The 22,596-nt window shown below is 47.5% G+C and overlaps 1 long non-coding RNA gene across 1 annotated transcript; it reads right to left on the bottom strand.

The window, feature by feature from the left end:
* Positions 1 to 6,515: 6,515 nt before the first annotated feature.
* Positions 6,516 to 19,407, bottom strand: LOC149128026 (uncharacterized). Its single transcript, XR_016229217.1, has 2 exons — positions 19,324 to 19,407; positions 6,516 to 6,606 (listed from the first exon to the last, which is right to left on the bottom strand). It is a non-coding gene; the product is annotated as an uncharacterized LOC149128026 (long non-coding RNA).
* Positions 19,408 to 22,596: the final 3,189 nt, after the last annotated feature.

Below are 22,596 nucleotides of genomic sequence, written 5' to 3' on the forward strand. Positions count from 1 at the left end.
TATAAAACTCTTGTTTGTTTTACATCCATATCGGCTCCTTGGCGGTCTTCTGGGACAATCGTACTGGGTGTAACACTAAGTCTTTGGGGCCCTGCATCCACACGGGAGACCAAGAAGAAGCTCCTGGCTCCTGGCTTTGCAGGGGTTGATCCCCAGTTGTGGCCATCTGTGGAGTGAACCAGTGGATGGAAAACCTCTCTCTCTCTCTCTCTCTCTCTCTCTCTCTCTCTCTCTCTGCCTCTGCCTCTCTGTGACTCTTAATTTTCAAATAAGTAAATGTTTTTAAAAATGGACAACAAATATATACTTTGCTTACATTAAATTAAGTAAATTCATGCAACTTGATTAATAAATCCATGTAAGAGCTAACAGTTCTATATGCATTTCCATATTTCACTGGGGCTTACTCTAGACTTAGAGGTAAGTGCACGAAGCGTTAGGAATACCCACAGGCTGCTTCTCTGGAGCTGTCACCTAGAGAAGAGCTCAAGGAGTGGTGACCCCAGAGTCTGGAGCTGCCTCCACATTCAACATCTCAGGAGTCTTCAAGGAAGTCCTTATACTCTTTTTTTTCTGCCTGAGACTTGTTTTTAAAGATGGGTTTAACTGTCAAATTAAAAAAAGAGGTCATATGCAATACACAAATACAAAGAAAGAGCCTACAATATGCAAATCTAATATGTTGAAGGTGCATTTTCTTCGTATTTAGTGCCTAAAATGAGCTTTGGAGAGGTTTTGATCAACATGTATGCTCTTTTTTATTGAAGATTTATTTTAGTTATTTGAAAGACACAGTTACAGAGAGAGGTAGAGACAGAGAAAGAGGTCTTTCATCCTCTGGTTCACTCCCAAGATGGCTGCAATGACCAGAGCTTTGCCTTTCCAAAGCCAACAGCCAGGAGATTCTTCAGATCTCCCACATGGGTGCAGGGGCCCAAGCACTTGGGCCATCTTCCACTGCTTTCCCAGGCCATAGCACAGAGCTGGATAGGAAGTGGAGAGCTGGGACTAGAACCGGCACCCATATGGGATACTGGCGCTTCTGCCGGGGCTTTAACCCACTGCAACATAGTGCTGGAATATGTGTGCTCTTAAACTAAATGACATATTGCTAATAAGACGGTATGTAGTGAGTTGAATTCAAATATGACATCACAACGTGGTAACTTAAATGCGTAGACAAAATTACAGAAAGCGCATCTTCTCCTTTTCCATCCTTATGTAATGCTGACTTTTTTGGGTTTATACTTTTAAACAATAATTTTAAAAAAGCCAAATATTTGAGCAATAGGGACATTTACATTCTTGGTGATTTGTATTTTAAAAGAAACAGCTTCTTTCTGATTTGCCTCAGTCTGGGGGAAACCCATATAGAAACTATCTAACAACCAAATACCAAGAGAAGCACCTTCGAAATACTGATTCACTTTGGCAGCAAACGGTTGGCCTTGGACAACTAATGAAGGCAGACAAGACCCCTTAAGGTGAAGTAGGCTATGTCTAATACTCGATAGTTTACGTACAAAGTTAATTTTTTTAAAAAGAGCTAAGCCATGGTATCCGCTGACAGCAATGCAACACCGAGTTTATGGTGACTTCAAATCCAACAAATGCCCAGGAAGAAAAAGGCTGAGCTTAGTTTATCCCAATTTACTCTCAGTCAATAGTCAGTCCCTTTTTCTCAGTACAATAACCCTTCTCTGTATAAGGCTGCTCCTGGGAGGCTGCCAGTTCAGGGAAGGAGGGAGTTCAGAGAGATAAGACAGTAAAGTTGTGCTTCCCTCTTGATGTGCTGGTAGTTGTGTCTAAAAATACGCTATTCCTTAACTGGTGCCACTTCTGATTTCTTTATTATCTGTAGCCTTTGGAAACTGATCAAACAAAGCTACAAAATCAACAAATGTCTGAAAGCTGTATATACAATACAACTGTCCTTCAATTTCAAATTCTCATTTATTAGACTACCACTCATCTTTAAAGAATATGAAAAAGAAGAAAACAAAGCAGCTTTAGAGACTGCCTTATACCATTCTTCAAAAAGGGAACCTGTTCCTTTCAACTTGACACCCACCCTACACCCAACCCCAATTACTAAACGCGTCATTCAGTTGTCTTGGTCACGGCCATTTCCAGGATAAGGTTTGATATCTGGCTCCCAGAGCCTCTGCTCCTCAGAAAACCCGTGCTTTCCCTCCTGCAGGGATGTGTCTGTCTGATGTTGGCGAATCCTTCCAGGGCTCCTCATCCTCACCTTGGCTCCTGGAGGCCTCTGCTCCGGTTCCCCATCTTCATCTCCATTACAAGCCCTGCTCCTGAGAGGGCGTTTGCAGCCAGAGGTGGAGCAGTCTCTGCAGGCTTATTGACCCAGCTGGCGCATGTGGCTGATGCTGTCTTGGACGTCTGACCACCTGTGGCCAATGCAGACCTGCAGATCTCTGTAGGTTTTGTTGGGAAGGCTCAGCTTCCTCTCAGATGATGGTTTTCAGCACTAATCCTGGTTGTTTCACCTCCATTACCTGGGGCTCCAGCTCACTGCGGCCCCATGGGCTTCTCTCTCCCGCCTTCCCGTCCACCATTTTCCTTGCTGCGGGCTCCAAATTGGTTGCATTTATATACATTTTTAAAAGCAATTAAGACCTACAGAATGGTACAAGAGAGAATCACCAGTGTGCGGGGCCTCGTTCTCCGATATGGGTTTGTGCAGAGAAAACCCAGAGGGCAGCTGTGGATGACCGAGGGTTACATGGTTGAGTGGAGAGTACACCTGACCAGGCCAGGCGGGCGGCTCAGCAGAGAGACAGAGGACTGAGGGCACAGTCCTTTTGAGACCAGGGGTTTTTAGGGAGATGGGTCTTTGTCTTCACACATCTCCTCCTGAAACAAAACACTTTATGGATGTAAATAGAAAAACTCCTATCTGAGTTTTCTCCCTGAAGTGTCAGACAGGGCGAAGTCTAGCTGGCACCTCCCCCATTAGAGGAAGGGCAGGTAGGGCTTTTGAAGTTCAGATAATGGGCTGTACCTGGAAGATTGTCAGGCAGAAGGTGTGGGAACCCCCACCTGATAGATTATCAGGGAGAAGGGGGCAGGGCAGGATGCGAACACTGGGCTGAAACATTATAGGGATGACTTTGAGATGCACATGCCGGACATAGATGTCTTCTCTTTAGGCCTTTGTCACACACACACAAGCTCATATCTGACTTCCTACCTGACAGAATAACTGCTCTCCTTAAAATAGCAGGGACCTGACTGTGTCTCTGTGGCTGCCAACAAGGAGAGGGAAAGGAGGAAGCCTCAGAGTCACCCTGGCCCCTTCCAACAAAACCTGCAGGACCTTCAAGCCTGGCTGCTCTGAGAATCACTCTCAGCAGATGGGGCCCAGGAGGGGCAGCTGGGACAGCCCAGCCTCACACTTCTCCTTTCCTGGGGGGTTTTTGTTAGGGCTTGGAACACTGAGATACCAGCACTACTACTAGAATAACCGTCTTAACAGTAGTAGCTGGCAGTATTGCCTAACTGCACGCCGCTGATGGTGAGAGTGAACGGTATCCCAGATTCACTGCCGCTGAACCACGATGGGATCCCAGATGCCAGATCGGATGCATCATAGATCAGGAGCTTGGGAGGCTGCCCTGGTTTCTGCTGATACCAATAAAAGTAGTTGCTAATGCTCTGACTGGCCTGGCACTTGATGGTGACTGATCTCCCACAGGTTCAGACACCGAGGGTAGAGTCTGGGTCATATCATAGGCACATCTGGCACCTGAGGAGGGAAACAGAAACACAGAGACCACACTCATCCTCACGTTCTAAGAGGACGCTCCTGCATAAACAGGCAGCCCTGGACACACTGCCCGAAGCCGTTCCTGCTGCTGGCCTTCCTTACCTGGGAGCCAGAGCAGCAGGAGCCCCAGCAGCTGAGTGGGGGCCCTCGTGTCCATGCTGGGTCCTGCCTGGCACTGCCTCCTGCATGGGTTGGGAGCAGCCTGCTCCTAAATGCCCAGAGAAGTGGGCGGTGCTCTGGGGACATGCAAATGAGCAGGGGCGGGGCAGGGCTGTGCCCAGCTGAAGGGCCCAGGGCAGCTCAGAACTCAGCCCAGGGGCTGTGTCTCCAGCTGCCCCAACTCAGACCAGGGCTGCACAAGTTTACCTGTAGTGTATATGTTTCTCCTGGGAGATGTCACCTCCCAAAGTCACTGAGGGACTGTTGCCATCCCTTTAATTTAACTGGAGCATAAGATGGTATAATGTGTTCATGGTTATGCTGGGATTCTTTAGAAGAAAGTCCATTTTCTAGGGAATACTTAGTTACACCTTAAAACTGAGGTCCATGTCTTTACCTGTTGCTCCTCTGATGCCCTCACATTGTCACATCATGGCAGACCGCTGCACCAGGGAGATGGTCCCTGAGATTCGAGACTTCTGTCCACACTCACCTCTGTACTGATCAGAATAAACATCCTCAGAAAAAGCGACTGCCAGAGACCAGGACTCAGGAGAACGCAGGTGCTTAGAGGAGAGATCACACATGTGTGCTCTCCCACCTGCAGCCAGAGTGCTGAGTCAAGGATGCAAGAGGAAAGAAAAGTGAAAGTTCAAGGCCTCACCATAGGTCTGAAGACATCAAGAAAAATAATTTCCCTCACTCCTCTCTCCTGAAACCTTCACTTTATCTCTAAGAAAATCTACAGAGGAGGGTAGACTGGCATCATGGCACAGTGGATTAAGTTGCCACTTGCAAAGCCAGCAGCCTACATCAGACACTGGATTGAACCCCACCGCTCCACTTCTGATCCCATTTCCTGCTAATACATAGAAAAACTGGGGTAAAACTGTGCTCCATTTTTTTATCTCCAGTATCTGGGCACTGATTATTCCTTCTGACCTGTGTACTGACTGAATTTATGCTACAGGGACATGAGAAATCTTAAAATCTTTTGTCAGGGACAATTTGGCTATCCGACCATCACCGAGAGTACAATGAGTTTATTTTTCAGGAAACACAGATGTGGAGTTCCCGATACATTCCCTCTCCTCTGCCTCTGCCCTGTCTAGGTGGAGACAGAAGGAGGCACACGTGCACCTGCACACCCACAGCCCCATTGTCCTGAGCACTGGCCCTGCTCCATGGGAGGTGCATCACAGAGCACAGTGGGAGCACAGTTGGAACATCATTGGTTTGTTTCTTATCCACTCGGCCCACTAAAATGAAAGATCTATGACATAAAGGGCTTTGTTTGACTTCTTCCAATTATTTCAGGCCTAAGAATTTGTGCTACTATACATTGTGTGCCATTATGTACCAACAGTGAAGCTGCTATTAGTGCAATTGGATGAGAATGTTCTACTTGATTTTGCATTGAATCAAGAACTACACTATCATAGATTGAAAACTGACACGATTGCACATGTGACCCCCATTTATTTCCTTAAATGTAATATTTCCCATTTCTCAAAATATATATTTATTTATTTACTTGAAAGACTGAGCATTGGTGAGGGGCAAAGTGTGTGTGTGTGTGTGTGTGAGAGAGAGAGAGAGAGAGAGAGAATCCTCCACGTGCTGGTAGTTTCCTGAGTGACCCTGCCAGCTAAGGCTGGGTTGGGCACAGCCCAGAGCATAGAACTCCATGTAGGACTCCCAGTGTGTGGCAGGATCCAAGCACAGCCATTTTTATAAATCGTAGTCCTCGCCATGTTTTCAAGTCATGGCTCTTTTATGTCACAAAGGCCATTAGGGAAATAGAGAAAGCAGAAGCCGCCCTGGCCTCAGTGACGTCCACCAGAACCACACCGAGGAGCTGCTCAGCTTCTCAAAGGTTCTGGGCTGTGCAAGCCCTGCAGCCCCTGTCACAGGTGGAGCAGCAGCAGCAAAGCTGGGCTGAGCCGTGAGGAGAGCGTGGACCTCTACCCACACTGGTCCTCTCTCTGCTGAGACCCCCAGAGAGACATTCTCTGTAGGAGACCTGTGCAACCTGGGTCTGCTGTGGACACCTGAGGACACTGTGCCTGTGTGCAGGTGCTGATGGATTGGAGAGAATTCTTCTATCTGACTGCATCTCAGCAGGCAGGGAGGGTTACCCAAAGTGTATGCTGCAGCTGCCAAAAAGGAGGAAAGGAGGGAGCCTCAGAGGGGTCAGCCTGGCCCCTTCCACCCGACCCTGCAGGACCTTCAAGCCTGGCTGCTCTGAGAATCACTCTCAGCAGATGGGGCCCAGGAGCAGCAGCTGGGGCAGCCCAGCCTCACACTTCTGCTTTCCTGGGGGGTTTTTGTTAGGGCTTGGAACACTGTGGCACCATAACTACTAATACCATAATAGCTTTGACAGTAGTAAGTGGCAGCATCGGCACACTCCAGGTCGCTGATGGTGAGAGTGTACTCTGTCCCAGATCCACTGCCTTTGAACCGCGATGGGACCCCAGATGCCAGTTTGGATGCCTGGTAGATCAGGAGCTTGGGAGGCTGCCCTGGTTTCTGCTGATACCAGGATAACCAACTGCTAATGCTCTGACTGGCCTGGCACTTGATGGTGACTGTGCCTCCCACAGGTTCAGACACGGAGGCTGGAGTCTGGGTCATCACAACATCGGCACATCTGGCACCTGAGAAGGGAAACAGAAACACAGAGACCCCACTCATCCTCATGTTCTAAGAGGACGCTCCTGCAGAGACAGGCAGCCCTGGACACACTGCCCAAGACCGTTCCTGCTGCTGGCCTTCCTTACCTGGGAGCCAGAGCAGCAGGAGCCCCAGCAGCTGAGTGGGGACCCTCGTGTCCATGCTGGGTCCTGCCTGGCACTGCCTCCTGCATGGGGCTGGAGCAGCCTGCTCCTAAATGCCCAGAGAGGTGGGCGGTGCTCTGGGGACATGCAAATGAGCAGGGGCGGGGCAGGGCTGTGCCCAGCTGAAGGGCCCAGGGCAGCTCAGAACTCAGCCCAGGGGCTGTGTCTCCAGCTGCCCCAGCTCTGACCAGGGCTGCACAAGTTTACCTACAGTGCACATGTTTCTACTGGGAGACATCACTTCCCAAAGTCACTGAGGGACACTTACCAAAATTGTGAGTTTATTGGACAAGATGGTGTAATAAATTCATGGTTATTTGGGATCTGTAGGAGAAAGTTCCTTTTCTTTAAAATAGATAGTAAACTAATTTTGCCTAAGGCCATTTCTTTACTTGTGTTCTGATGCCCTCACATTGTCCCCTCACGGCAGACCACTGCACCAGGGAGATGGTCTCTGAGAGATGAGTCTTCTGTCCACACTCACCTCTGAAACTGATCAGAATAAACTTCCTCAGAACAAGTAGCTGCCAGAGACCAGGACTCAGAAGGAGAACGCAGGTGCTTAGAGGAGAGATCACACATCTGCTCTCCTTTCTGCAGCCAGAGTTCTGAGTCGGATTGCATAACGAAAAAAGAAGTGAAAGTTCAAGGCTTCATCATAGGTCTGAGGAACATCAAGAAAAATAACTTCCCTCTCTCCCCTCTTCAGAAACGTTCACGTTTGTCTTAAGAAAATCCAGAGAGGAGGGGAGGCTGGCATCGTGGCACAGTGGATTAGCTGCCACTTGCAAAGCCAGCAGCCTACATCAGAGACTGCTTTGATTCCCCACTGCTCCACTGCTGGCCACACCTGAGTGGGCACCAGCCAATCAGGTGAATTAACCACTCCTCTTGGAAGTGGATTAAAAGCCTGGGACATGGTGTGTCTGCCCTCTTTCCCTCCCTTCTTTCCCTGGCTTTTTTGCCAGTAGGGGGCTGGCTGCAGCCCTGTGCCTCCGCTACCCACCCCATGCTTCCTGGCCTAGATGCTCCTCCACATGGCTGGTTCCTGGTACTTGGTATGAACCCAGATCTACCTCTCACCTTTAGACAGGGCCCTTACTCTCCTATGCATCTTTCTCACTGTATAAAACTTAAAATGTACCATGCTGCCTTGTTCACTTATGCCAGTATTCACAATTCTCTGAATATTAGACAAGAACCCACATGGGCTTATTAATATGGGGAACTTATTAATAAGCATATGGTGATATCGTATGGCACCCCAAATTATTATATTTTTGGAAGGTCAAATTCCAATATCAGGAGCAGAGGTAGAACATTATTGGTTTGAGTATCATCAGCCCTGCCCACTACCATGGAAGATCTGTGAGATGAAGGGCTCTGTTCGATGTTTCCACTTAGTCTACATCTACAAGAGATGTGAATTCGTTAGTTGTGTGCCATTGCGTGCAAACAATGAAGTTACTATTGGTTCAGTTCCATGAGAATTCTCTTTTTGATTTCAGGTTAAATGAAGAACTGCTCTATCAGGGATTGAAAGCTGACAAGATTCCACCTATGACCCCCAGGGGGCACAAGTGCACCTCAGTCTGGTAGTGACAGAGGGATTGGGGGGATTGAGACTCACAGCCTTGTCTTCAGGATGAGGAACAGTGGTTTTCTGCTTACTCCGTGTTGAATTCTGTATATATGGAGGGCTGAGCTAGTGTTTATTAACTACATTGAAAGTATGTCATTTCGATCAAGAAACCCCACAAAAACAAAACAAACAACCCACTTAAGAGATGGGCCAAGGACCTCAATAGACATTTTTCAAAAGAGGAAATCCAAATGGCCAACAGGCACATGAAAAAATATTCAAGATCACTAGCAATCAGGGAAATGCAAATCAAAACCACAATGAGGTTTCACCTCACCCCGGTTAGAATGGCTCACATACAGAAATCTACCAACAATAGACGCTGGTGAGGATGTGGGGGAAAAGGGACACTAACCCACTGTTGGTGGGAATGCAAATGGTCAAGCCACTATGGAAGTCAGTCTGGAGATTCCTCAGAAACCTGAAGATAACCCTACCGTTTGACCCAGCCATCCCACTCCTTGGAATTTACCCAAAGGAATTTAAATTGGCAAACAAAAAAGCGGTCTGCACCCTAATGTTTATTGCAGCACAATTCACAATAGCCAAGACCCGGAACCAACCTAAATGCCCATCAATGGTAGACTGGATAAAGAAATTATGGGATATGTACTCTTTAGAATACTATACCGCAGTAAAAAACAATGAAATCCAGTCATTTGCAACAAAATGGAGGAATCTGGAACACATCATGCTGAGTGAAATAAGCCAGTCCCAAAGGGATAAATATCATATGTTCTCCCTGATCGGTGACAACTGACTGAACACCAAAAAGGAAACCTCCTGAAGTGAAATGGACACTATGAGAAATGGTGACTTGATCAGCATAGCCCTGACTGTTAATGAACAACTTAATACATTATCCCTCTTAGTTTTTTTTTTTTTTTTTTTTTGTCTGTTCTACTTAATACTACTGGTTTAATTCTGTAATTCTTAAGTTATTCTTAAGTGTTAAAATTGTTTTTGTGGGTTTTTTTGTTATTGTTGTTAATTTTTTTGACAGGCAGAGTGGACAGTGAGAGAGAGAGACAGAGAGAAAGGTCTTCCTTTGCCATTGGTTCACCCTCCAATGGCCGCCGCGGCCAGCGTGCTACAGCCGGCGCACCACGCTGATCCGATGGTAGAAGCCAGGTACTTCTCCTGGTCTCCCATGGGGTGCAGGGCCCAAGGACTTGGGCCATCCTCCACTGCACTCCCGGGCCACAGCAGAGAGCTGGCCTGGAAGAGGGGCAACCGGGACAGAATCCGGCGCCCCCACTGGGACTAGAACCCGGTGTTCCAGCGCCGCAAGGTGGAGGATTAGCCTAGTGAGCTGCGGCGCTGGCCAAGTGTTAAAATTAAACTGAAATGTGATCCCTGTTAAATATAAGAGTGGGAATAAGAGAGGGAAGAGATGTACAGTTTAGGACGTGCTCAAGCTGACTTGCCCCAAATGGTAGAGTTAGAAATATACCAGGGGATTCCAATTCAATCCCATCAAGGTGGCATGTACCAGTGCCATCTCACTAGTCCAGGTGATCAATTTCAGTTCACAATTGATCATAATGAAAGGACTAAGAGTCAAAGGGAGCACATAAACAAGTCTAGTGCCTGCTAATACTAACCGATAGAATAAATAAAGGGGAGAGCAATCCAACATGGGAAGCGAGATACACAGCAGACTCATAGAATGGCAGATGTCCTAAACAGCACTCTGGCCTCAGAATCAGCCCTAAAGGCATTCGGATCTGGCTGAAAAGCCCATGAGAATATTTCAGGCATGGAAAGCCAAGACACTCTGGCAAAAAAAAAAAAAAAAAAAGAAAAAGAAAAAAGAAAAAAAAAGGACCTAAATGGAAGATCTCTATGAGTGAGATCCCAGTGGAAAGAACAGGTCTTCAAAGAAGGAGGTACCTTTCTCTGAAGGGAGGAGAGAACCTCCACTTTGACTATGACCTTGTCTAAATAAGATAAGAGTCGGGGAACGCAAAAGGCTTCCATAACCTTGGAAACTCATGACTGGAGCATAGGGAGATTACTGATGCCATAAACAGGAGTGTCAATTTGTAAAGTCAACAACAGGAGTCACTGTGCACTTACTCCTCATGTAGGATCTCTGTCCTTAATGTGCTGTACATTGAGATTTAATGCTATAACGAGTACTCAAACAGTACTTTTCACTTTGTGTTTCTAAGTGGGTGCAAACTGTTGAAATCTTTACTTAATGTATACTAAACTGATCTTCTGTATATATAGAAAATTGAAAATGAATCGTGATATGAATGGAAGGGGAGAGAGAACGGGAAAGGGGAGGGTTGCGGGTGGGAGGGAAGTCATCCGGGGGGGGGGGGGGAGCCAGTGTAGTCCATAAGCTGTACTTTGGAAATCTATATTCATTAAATAAAAGTTAAAAAAATTTTTTCAGAATAAATTTACAACTTGAGTTTCACTCTACAATATTGCTCCAATAATCTAAATAGAATCATTTTACTTTCCTATATCACAATTTCCCCATTTGACGCCCAAGGGATGATCCTGATGGTTCCTGCTTGATCTATATATCTAAATTATGAAGTTTTTTTTTTTTGAAAAGACAAAGGAGAAGACTGCCTTAATAGCAACAAACACAAAACTGTGAGAGTAAACACAAAGCAAGCTGACAATGGGGTTTGGGGTTGGGAGGATGGAAATCAACTATATTTTAGGTTTGAAAATACAGTTTTGCACGTTATTCAGTATCTGTATCTTTCATTTCCAGAACAGAGAAAAATAAATAAAATTAAATAATAAATGTAAAAAAAAAGAAAGTATGTCATTTCAAAAGTTAAAATAGGGGCCAGTGCTGTGGCGCAGCGGGTTAATGCCCTGGCCTGATGCGCCGGCCTCCCATGTGGGTGATGGTTCGAGTCCCGGCTGTACCACCTCTGTTCCAGCTCCCTGCTATGGCCTGCGAAAGCAGTAGAAGACGGCCCAAGTCCTTGGGGCCCTGCACTCAGGTGGGAGAAATGGAAGAAGCTCCTGGCTCCTGGCTTTGGATTGGCACAGCTCCAGCCATTGTGGCCAACTGGGGAGTGAACCATCAAATGGAAGACCTCTCTCTCTCTGCCTCTACTCTCTCTGTGTAACTCTGAATTTCAAATAAACAAATAAATCCTTTTAAAATAAAATTAAATTAAAATTTTAAAAAGAAGAGCACTGAGGATGGGAGTGAGGCAGGACGGGGCACATGGTGGACTATCCGGATGCTTTTAAAACATACACATGACAGGCCAGCCGTGGATAAAGTGCCGTGGATAAAGCCATCCTGCCATGCCAGCATCCCACATGGGCACCAATTGGAGTCCTGGCTGCTCCACTTCGAATCCAGCTTCATACTAATGGCCTGAAAATTAGCTGAAGATGTCCCAAGTGATTGGGCCCCAGTACCCACATGGAAGACCTGGCCAGTGCAGCCACTTGTAGAGTGTAACAGCAGATGGAAGAAATCTCTCTCTCTCTCTCTCTCTCTCTCTGCATTTGTGTGTGTGCATGTGGTATTTTAGTAAAGACATTCATTGTAGTTATCTCTCTCCCATCTTGACCTAAGGTTAATATTCCCATTTGGGTCAAGAAATCAGTATGTATGAGAGGAATGTTATTTTAACAAGGTAAATGGACAAAAATTGGATGCTTTGCCTGCATTAAAGTAAGTTAAATTCATGTATTTTGGTATGATAAAACCATAGAAGAGCTAACAGTTCTATATGCATTTCCATGTCTCACTGGGGCTTACTCTAGACTTAGAGGTCAGTGCAGGAAGCGTTAGGAACACCCACAGGCTGCTTCTCTGCAGCTGTCACCTAGAGAAGAGCTCAAGGAGTGGTGACCCCAGTCAGAGTCTGGAGCTGCCTCCACATTCAACATCTCAGGAGGTTTCATGAAATCCTTACACTATTTTTTTTGGCTGAGACTTCTGTTTTATTCCCACTCTTATATTTAACAGGGATCACATTTCAGTTTAATTTTAACACTTGGCCAGCGCCGCAGCTCACTAGGCTAATCCTCCGCCTTGCGGCGCCAGCACACCAGGTTCTAGTCCCGGTTGGGGCACCGAATTCTGTCCCGGTTGCCCCTCTTCCAGTCCAGCTCTCTGCTGTGGCCCGGGAGTGCAGCGGAGGATGGCCCAAGTCCTTGGACCCTGTACCCGCATGAGAGACCAGGAGAAGTACCTGGCTACTGGCTTTGGATCAGTGTGGTGCTCCAGCCACAGTGGCCATTGTGGGGGTGAACCCACAGAAAAGAAAGACCTTTCTCTCTCTCTCTCTCTCACTGTCCACTCTGCCTGTCAAAAAAAAAAATCGATTATTGAAATGGTTTTATTGTTCTATCTCTTATGTTATCTGTGTATACATATTGTATGTCTACATGGGAAAATTCATTAAGAACTTTATTTATTGGCTTATAGATAAAAGATTGCCTGTAAATTTAAACTGCTAAATTAATCAAAGATACATTTTGATTCATGTGACCTGGATCTCTGTAACAGATGTTTTAACTTGGTTGGTAGAAAGAAACTAAAATGGTTTCTATATGTTTGTGCTTCAATTTGCTGGTTAAACAAGCTACACCATGCTAAATATTTAAGAGATGTTTCCAAATACATGTATTCTTAAATTTTATAGAAGGCATTGGACCTTCTGGTAAATGTTTTCCTAAGTTGTCATTTAATGGTTGAAATTCTTTGCTAAGTTTTCTTTTTATTTATTTATTTATTTTTTTGACAGGCAGAGTGGACAGTGAGAGAGAGAGAGAAAGGTCTTCCTTTGCCATTGGTTCACCCTCCAATGGCCGAAGTGGCCGGCGCACCGCGCTGGTCCGATGGTAGGAGCCAGGTACTTCTCCGGATCTCCCATGGGGTGCAGGGCCAAGTACTTGGGCCATCCTCCACTGCCTTCCCGGGCCATAGCAGAGAGCTGGCCTGGAAGAAGGGCAACTGGGACAGTATCCGGCACCCTGACCGGGACTAGAACCCGGTGTGCCGGCGCCGCAAGGCAGAGGATTAGCCTAGTGAGCCGCGGCGCCGGCCCTTTGCTAAGTTTTCATTTGATAATGCTATGGTCAGTAAGCAATCTGGGACTTACTCCCTCATCTCTCTATTCTAAGCCCAACTTTCCTCTCTTTTCTCTATTCTCTTCAAGGTAGGAAACTAATTCTATTCAGAAAGACTCTCCTAGATGCACAATTTGATTTTTAGACCTTGTAAAAGGGATGGCTAACAAATTTCTGTAATAGCATAGCCAAAAGGAAAGCTTAAATTGTAATTTCACAGCTGGATTTACTTCGCCATGGGCACAGTAAACAGGCAAAACTTCCCTTTCAGACCAAACAGGGGGAGAGAAAGTTTGAAAGTGAGGACTTAGCTTTCCTCATGGGCATGGTCTACCTCAGGGAAAACCACTATCAGAACATGCCTGTACTTTAGGCGTCTGGTTGAGGCCTCCAAAGATTAGATATGGGTCATGAGTGTTAGGAAACTGGCGCACTTTTAGCCAGGTGGCCGCATGGGCCAGCTACGTGAGCCAGGCTCCACCCCCATCCTAATGGGTTTCCCTGCTCCTGCTTCCCTGCCCTCCCTCGGGTGAAGTTTTAAAAGGGCCTGTTCCTGAACACGTGCTCTCTTGACTCCTCTCTCTAGCCACCTCCTCTGGTCTCTTAGCTCTTGGTTCTTATCTCTTGGCTCTGCTCTCCTCTCTCCTCTTCTCTGCTCTATCTTCTCTCCTTGCTAGCTCCTCTCCTTTCTGTCTCTCTCTCTTACAGTCTCCCTCTCTTTCTCCTTCGCTGCCCCTTCACTCCGGTCTGTGGGTGTTCCCAATAAACCCTTTCCCTTACTCCAGTGTCGGGTGTGCTTTGCCACAGCTAACATTAAGATATAACAATGAGCACCTCCTTGACTTGCATCCTCTGGTCTGCTGTAAAACAAACAAACAAACAAACAGGAGGAAAAGAAAGCTAGGCATCAGAAGCAATGTAAAGAGAGGTGGCAGGCCTATTAAAGGCAGCTCTGCACAGTGATCTGCCCTCAAGGAGACCCAACAGGACAGTCCACTGAGTGGCTTTCAGTGTGGTAAGCCTGGGTTCAGCAGAAGTCAGCTAGGAAGAGCCCTGGCAGCTCTGCCAGCCAAGAGTTGGGTCTCTGGAAATGGACCTGCCCTGGAGTCGAAGGACGCCCAGGTCAGAGCCACAGATCTTGCTGGCTCCAAGCTGAAGAGCCCTTCACTCAGCCCAGCTTCCAAAGTGACCACCACTGCTGAGGGGACAGCCAAGTAAGGTCAGCAACATTGCAGGCAGAACTGTAAGTTTCCTGTTAGGGATGCCACCTGCCTTTACCCGGCCAGCTCTCCTCCCAGGCCAGCTAGGTAATGGAAGTCAACAGGGTGTCTTCCCCAAGAGGTTCACACCTCCCTTAGGATGTAACCCATGTGAAGAGATAGATAGGTCTGGGCCTCATAACTGACAAGGCCTTAAAGCCCACCTGATTATTATCAAGCCTCTTCTGTCAGTTTCTATTTGCCTCTCAATCAGAAACTCAGTCATGGTTTAGACAGCAGCTCTCTTGGGTCCTCTAGTAATGACTCTGTCCTTTGTTCTAGACCCTATCTAGCCCACTTGGGGCCTCATTCTTATATAATCATAGCCTCTGCTCTAACATCAATGGCTCTGCTCCTGACCTGTGTGTATTGATGGTCTCTCCCCCACCTGATATTGTATGATTGTTCAGAATTTCCCTACAGAAAAACCCCTCTACCTGCAAAAGTTGAGTGGCCTTTCTCCCGGTTGCTTGGGATCAGCTTTGAACCGCGTTCATCAAACAGTTATCACAAGGGTCCAGAGCCCCCTCCCCCATTTCCTCTCCTCTGTGAAACCTCTCATTACCTGGTTAATGCCACTCTTAGGATCATTGGTTCCTATTCTCACTCTGTCTTTTATACTACCGTGTCTGTTTAAGTCTTTACAGGAGTTGATAAGAGAACGAACCAAGACCTTCAGCAACCAGGTAGTCAACATAATGCTGCTACAGGGATATACTCAGCTCTCCACCCAGGAGACAGCGGCTTGAGACATCGCCCCATGACAGCAGAGAGCACCTCATCACCCCATGTCAGCAGGAAGTAGCTCTAAAGACAGATCATCAGCCCTCTACCCCTCCTGGACTTTTGGGACTAATGTAATCTGATACAACTGTTGCTTTCAGTCAGTCCCCCAAAGAACACAGCTTCTCAGCAAACTCTGTGACCCGGGGGACTGCTGCGCCCTAAGGGGAGGAAGCTTCACAGCCCAGGGCCATCGTGGGAAAATGATGCACGACCTCACTGTTTGTGCACATAGGTAACATCAAGTGTGGGAACGCAGTGCACCTGCGTAATCCCTGACCAAGACCTTAACTATTCTAGTATCCTGCTGGATTCTCGATGTGATTGACAACACTGAAATCCGTGCCGTTTAAACCTGACGAGTGCATGCACCCACCCTGTAAGAAACATGTGAAAACTGGAAGCGGGCAGTTGCTTGTGAGGCAGCCCATCCAGACTGCTCTATGTTTGACTCCTGGTCTGAGGAGCTGGATAAACTTGAACTGGGATTCTCCAAGCTGAGGGAGGGGGGAGTATCCCCTGAGCAAGTGGCTGCAGGGAAACTGCATCCTCAGGCCTTTTCTTTATTCAAGGATTTGTTAATTTATTTATGTGAAAGGTAGAGTTACAGAGAGGGAGAGACAGAGGCACAGAGAGGGAGAAATCACTCCCCAAATGGCCTACAATGGCCAGGGCTGGGCCAGGCCAAAGCCAGGTGCCAGGGAAGTTTAATGCAATATGTACTCACATCCAAAAAAAACCAGAAAGACATCAAATTAAAAATGTGACAGTGAATCTCAAGAACATAGAAAAATTAAAATAAACCAAACCAAAAGTCACTGGAAGGAAATAAATAGTAGAAATTAGGCAGAGTGGATGCTGTGGCAGTGTCTTCAGCTGCCACTTGGAACACCCACAGCCCACATTTGAGTGCCTGGGATTGAGTCTCAGCTCCGCTTCTGATGCATCTTCCTGCTCATGCACCTGGGAAGCGGCAGATGGTGGCCCAAGTACTTTGGCTGCTGCCACCCACATAGGCCCAGATGGAGTCCCTGACCCCCGGCATCAGCCTGGCCCTTGGGTTGCTCCCATCGCACACTGAGTGCCTGGTCTAATCCCAGTCTGCTCCTGATGCCAGCTTCCTGCTCATGTGCACCCTGAGAGTGAGGACTCAGGGCCTGGGTCCCTGCCATCTACGTGGGAGGCCTGGGCGGAGTCCTGGGCTACTGGCTTCAGCCTGGCCTTTGGGGGAGAAAACCAATGGACAGAAGATCTCTGTCTCTCTCTCTTTCTCTCTCTCTCCTGCTCAAATAAAAATAAATACATAAACAACTTTTAAAGACTCTTTCCAGGGCTGATTTGTTATTTGCCGACTTCCATCAGCCTCTGGCAGACAATCAGCAGGACAATATGAACACTAATATCACGCCAGGGGGAAATTTTTTTCTTTTTCACAGTTTGCTGTGATACTCAGTTTGTTGTTGTTGTTGTTGTTGTTGTGTTGTTGTGTAAAAAAACTTTCCACTTCAGGATAGCTTATAATTTACAAATCAAAAAATTGTGAAGCAGTACACACAGTGCCTTTCCACTGCACACCCAGCTGACAGCTCACATCCATGCGTTCGTCACAATCAGTAAACGACACCCAGCTTTCCTGTTGTGAACATTTGCTGTTAGTGGATGGGAAAAAAAGACAGTGGGCACCTGGTGGGAAACTGAAGATGGGCTTTCTTCTGAACCACGGGGTCCCCGCCCGCTGCTGTCCACTCGGATGCTCTGCAGCTCCCAGCAACACTGCTCCTCCACCTTTTCCACCCCCATAACACAGAGCCTGACAGCAAAAGGAACCTGGGAAGCCCTCTGTCCCTCCCACCTAGACTCAGGGAATAGGAGGCCAGAGCACCGGGTCTTCTCCCAGCTCAGCAGCGCTGAGACTAAACCAGGCTCTTCAGCTCCTAATCTGAGCTCTTTTCCTCTTCTCACACCGCTCTCTCCGTGCAAAGCCCAGCACAGCGGCTGCACAGAATCTCTGTGTGACTTGACTGTTGTGAGCACTCCAGCTGCGCTCCATTAGGAGGCTGTGATAGGGGCTCATTGTTCTCAAGCCCACAAAGGAAAGTTAATACACACCTTCTTCTTCCCTGCACCTTTAAAAAAAAAGATTTATTTATGTATTTGAAAGTCAGAGTTACACAGAGAGTGATGGAGAGGCAGAGAGAGAGAGAGAGAGAGAGAGAGAGAGAGAAAGAGGGAGAGAGAGAGAGAGAGGTCTTCCATCTGCTGGTTCACTCCCCAACTGGCCACAATTTCCAGAACTGCGCCAACCCAAAGCCAGGAGCCAGGAGCTTCTTCCAGGTCTCCCATGTGGGTGCAGAGGACCAACCACATGGGCCATCTTCTACTGCTTTCCCAGGCCATAGCAGGCAGCTGGAACATGTGTTTCAGTCTTGGCACCCACATAGGAGACCTGAAAGACGTTCCATCTCCCAGGCCCGGCACTGTGGCGCTGAGGGTTAAAGCCCTGGCCTGAAGCGCCAGCATCCCATATGGGCGCCAGTTCTAGTCCCAGCTGCTCTTATTCTGATCCAGCTCTCTGCTATGGCCTGGTATAGCAGTGGAAAATGGCCCAAATGTTTGGGCCCCTGCACTAGCATGTGAGACCCAGAAGAAGCTCCTGGCTCCTGGCTCCTGGCTTTGGATCAGCACAGCTTGGCTATTATAGCCATCTGGGGAGTGAACCAGCGGATAGAAGACATCTTTCTCTGCACATCTCTCTGTAACTCTGTCTTTCAAATCAATAAAATAAATCTTAAAAAAAAAAAAAGCAGAAATTCCATCGCCCAGCTTTAGACAGGCACAGCCTCAGCCTGTGTAGCCTTTGGAGGAGAGAACTGGCAGATGAAAGAGAACTCTCTCTCCACTGTGTGTGTGTGTGTCTGTTAAACCACGGGTTTTAATAAGCAAATAAATATTTTTAAAAACTCTACATATAAAAAACTGTACATATGAAATTGTATATTTTATAAAAATGTAATAATCACCTGTATTTAAAATATTTATCCTTGTAATATCTATAATGTTTCTCTCTTGCTCTATGAATCCCAAATGATGCTCTAGCTTCCATATTCAGAAAGAATAGTTGCCTTCCTTTAGCACAGTAGGGACATGGTCATGTCTGTGCTGCTGCCACCAAGGAGGAGGAAAGGAGGGAGCCTCAGAGGAGTCAGCCTGGCCCCTTCCACCCAACCCTGCAGGACCTTCAAGCCTGGCTGCTCTGAGAATCACTCTCAGCAGATGGGGCCAGGAGGGGCAGCTGGGGCAGCCCAGCCTCACACTTCTGCTTTCCTGGGGGGTTTTTGTTAGGGCTTGTATCACTGTGGCAACATAACTACTACCATAATAAGTACATTGACAGTAGTAAGTGGCAGCATCGGCACACTCCAGGTCGCTGATGGTGAGAGTGTACTCTGTCCCAGATCTACTGCCTTTGAACCGCGATGAGACCCCAGATGCCAGATTGGATGCAGCATAGATCAGGAGCTTGGGAGGCTGCCCTGGTTTCTGCTGATACCAGGCTAAATTACTACCAATGCTCTGACTGGCCTGGCACTTGATGGTGACTGTGCCTCCCACAGGTTCAGACACGGAGGCTGGAGTCTGGGTCATCACAACATCACATCTGGCACCTGAGGAGGAAACAGAAACACAGAGACCACACTCATCCTCACGTTCTCAGAGGATGCTCCTGCAGAGACAGCAGCCCTGGCCACACTGCCCGAGGCCGTTCCTGCTGCTGGCCTTCCTTACCTGGGAGCCAGAGCAGCAGGAGCCCCAGCAGCTGAGTGGGGGCCCTCATGTTCATGCTGGGTCCTGCCTGGCACTGCCTCCTGCATGGGGCGGGAGCAGCCTGCTCCTAAATGCCCAGAGAGGTGGGCGGTGCTCTGGGGACATGCAAATGAGCAGGGGCGGGGCAGGGCTGTGCCCAGCTGAAGGGCCCAGGGCAGCTCAGAACTCAGCCCAGGGGCTGTGTCTCCAGCTGCCCCAGCTCTGACCAGGGCTGCACAAGTTTACCTGCAGTGCTCATGTTTCTACCAGGAGACGCCACATCCTAAAGTCACTGAGAGATAATTTCAAAAACTTTTGGTGAACTGAACGACCTGCTGGTGTAATGTATTCATGCTTATGTTGGGATTCTGTAGGAGAAAGAAATTTCTAGGGAATACTTAGTTACATCTTAAAACTGAGGTCATTGTCTTTTCTTGTTTTTCCTCTGATGCCCTCACATTGTCCCCTCAAGGCAGACCGCTGCACCAGGGAGATGGTCTCTGAGAGACGAGACTTCTGCCCACACTCACCTCTGTACTGACTCAGAATAAACATCCTCAAAACAAGCGACTGCCAGAGACCAGGACTCAGAAGGAGAACGCAGGTGCTTAGAGGAGAGATCACACGTGTGCGCTCTCCCATCTGCAGCCAGAGTTCTGAGTCAAGGATACAGGAGGAAACCAGAAGTGCGAGTTTCAAGGAGTCACCAGAGGTCTGAGAAACACTTCCTCCCTCCCCTGTCCAGAAATGTCCACACTTTCTTAAGAAATCCAGAGAGGGGGGCTGTGCTATGGCACAGAGTGTTAATGCACTGGCCTGACGCACTGGCTTTCCATATCGGCACTGGTTCTAGTCCCGCCTGCTCCTCTTCTGATCCAGCGCTCCTCTATGGCCGGGGATAGAGGTAGAAGATGGCCCAAGACCTTGGGCACTACACCCATTGGGAGATCCAGAAAAGCTCCTTGTTCCTAGCTTTGGATAAGCGCAGCTCCGAGGATTGCAGCCACTTGGAGAGTGAACCAGAGGATGGGAGACCTCTCTCTTTCTCTGCCTCTCACTGTAAATTTGTCTTTCAATAAAAAAAAAAAAAAAAAAAAGAAAGAAAGAAAGAAATCCGGAGAGGAGGGAAGGCTGGCATCATGGCACAGTGGGTAAGGCTGCCACTTGCAATGCCAGCAGCCTACATCACAGACTGGTTTGAATCCTACTGCTCCACTTCTGATCCCATTTCCTGCTAATGCTCACCCTGGGAGGCAGCAGGAAATGGCCCAAGTTCTTGGATTCCTGCCCCACAGGGGAGACCGGGGCAGTTCTGGCTCCGGACTTCTGCTTGGCCAGGAACTCACTGTTACAGCCATTTGAGGAGAGACCACTTACAGACCCAACCCCCATCTTTGCCTCTCTCCAATGCTCAGACTTGCAAGTGAATAAATAAATATTTATAAACATGGAAAATGTTAACATTTATGAAAATTATCTAAATTACATTTATTAGACATAAGTATTCACCACAGTACAAAACACCCTGCTAAAGCTGGGCTCTTTTTTTTTTTTTTAAGATTTATTTCATTTATTTGAAAGAGTTACAGAGAAAGGTAGAGACAGAGAGAGGTCTTCCATCTGCTGGTTCACTCCCTAAATGGCAGCAAATTCCGGTGCTGCGTGGATCCGAAACCAAGAGCCAGGAGATTTTCTCGGTCTCACACTTGGTGCAGGGGCCCAGAGACTTGGGCCATCTTCTATTGCTATCCTGGGCCATAGCAGAACTGCATCAAAAGAGGAGCAGCTGAGACTTGAACCTGCACCCTATGGGATGCCAGAGCTTCAGGCCATGGCTTTAACCTGCTGTGCCGCAGTGCCATGGGCTCCATTATTTTCACATCCAGTGTCTGGGCACTGATTCTTCCACTGACCTCTGTGTTGGCTGGTTTCATGCCTCACCAATTTGAGAAATTTAAGAAGCTTTTCCCTCAATCGAAGAACTATTGGCCATCTGACGATTACTGAGACTACAATTAGTGTAATCTTTTCAGGAAACATAGTGTGGAACTGCCCGATTCGTCCCCTCTGCCTCTCCCTCTGTCTCTACCTCTGCCTGTGCCCGAGACAGGAGGATGCACTAGGTGGACCTGGACACCCTCTGTCCATGTGCCCCCAGCAATGGCAGTGTCCAGGGAGGATCTCACTTGAAGCATAGTGGAAGAAGGTATAAAACATATGTTTGCTTATTTGCCCTGATCACTAAAAAAAGATCTATGGGTTAAAGAGCTCTGTTGGATTTCTTGTCCTTTTTTCTAAATCTAGAAAAAATTGTGATACTTTCAGTTTTGTAACATTGTGTACAAACAATGAAGCCACTATTGTTTCATTTCCATGAGAATTGTCTAGCTGATTTTGCTTTGAATGAAAAACTGCCCTAGCCAGGATTGAAAGCTGATGTGATTCCATCATGGACCCCCGGGGGCGCCAGTGCTCCTCAGGTCTGGTAGTAACAGAGGGTTGGGAGGACTGAGAGACTCAGCCTTGTCTAGACTCTGCAGGAACAGTGGTTTTTCTGCTCACTCCTCGTTGAATTCTTTGTTTAGTGGAAGGCTTAGCTAGTATTTAAAAAGTACATTGAAAGTATGTCATCAAACTAAATTGAAAATATTAAAAAAACAAAAAAAGAAGAGCAGTAGGGTGGAGTGAGGAAGGAAGGAGAGTATGGCTCAAAGTATCATGAATTCTCAAAATGTGTATATAACAGGCAGCACTGTGGTGTAGTGGATAAAGCCACCCCTGCACTGCCAGCATCCCATATGTGCACCCGTTGGGGTCCTGGCTTCTCCACTTCCAATCCAGCTCCATACTAACAGCCTGGGAAATCAGCTGAAGATGTCCCAAGTGTTTGGGCCCTGGCACCCATGGGAGACCTGAAAGAAGTTCTGGCTCTTAGCCTTGGCCTGATATAGTCTTGGCCGTTGCAGCCTTTTGCAGAGTATAACAGCAGATGGAAGATTCTCCCACCCCGTGTGTATGTGTTTTTGTGTTTGTGTGTTTGCATGTGTGTGTAACACTGACCTTAAAATAAACAAATAAATCTCTTAAAAAATGAAGATATGGACCGGCACTGTGGTGTGGTGGGTTAAGACGTTGCCTGCATTGCTGGCATCCCATATGGGTTCCGTTTCTAGACCCAGCTGCTCCTCTTCCGATTTATCTCTCTCTATGGCCTGGGAAAGCAGTGGAAGATGGCCCAAGTCCTTGGGGCCCTGC

Source organism: Oryctolagus cuniculus, chromosome 2 (genome assembly GCF_051225735.1).
Source record: "Oryctolagus cuniculus isolate XC-2025 breed Fujian yellow rabbit chromosome 2, ASM5122573v1, whole genome shotgun sequence".
In the NCBI taxonomy this organism is placed as follows: domain Eukaryota; kingdom Metazoa; phylum Chordata; class Mammalia; order Lagomorpha; family Leporidae; genus Oryctolagus; species Oryctolagus cuniculus.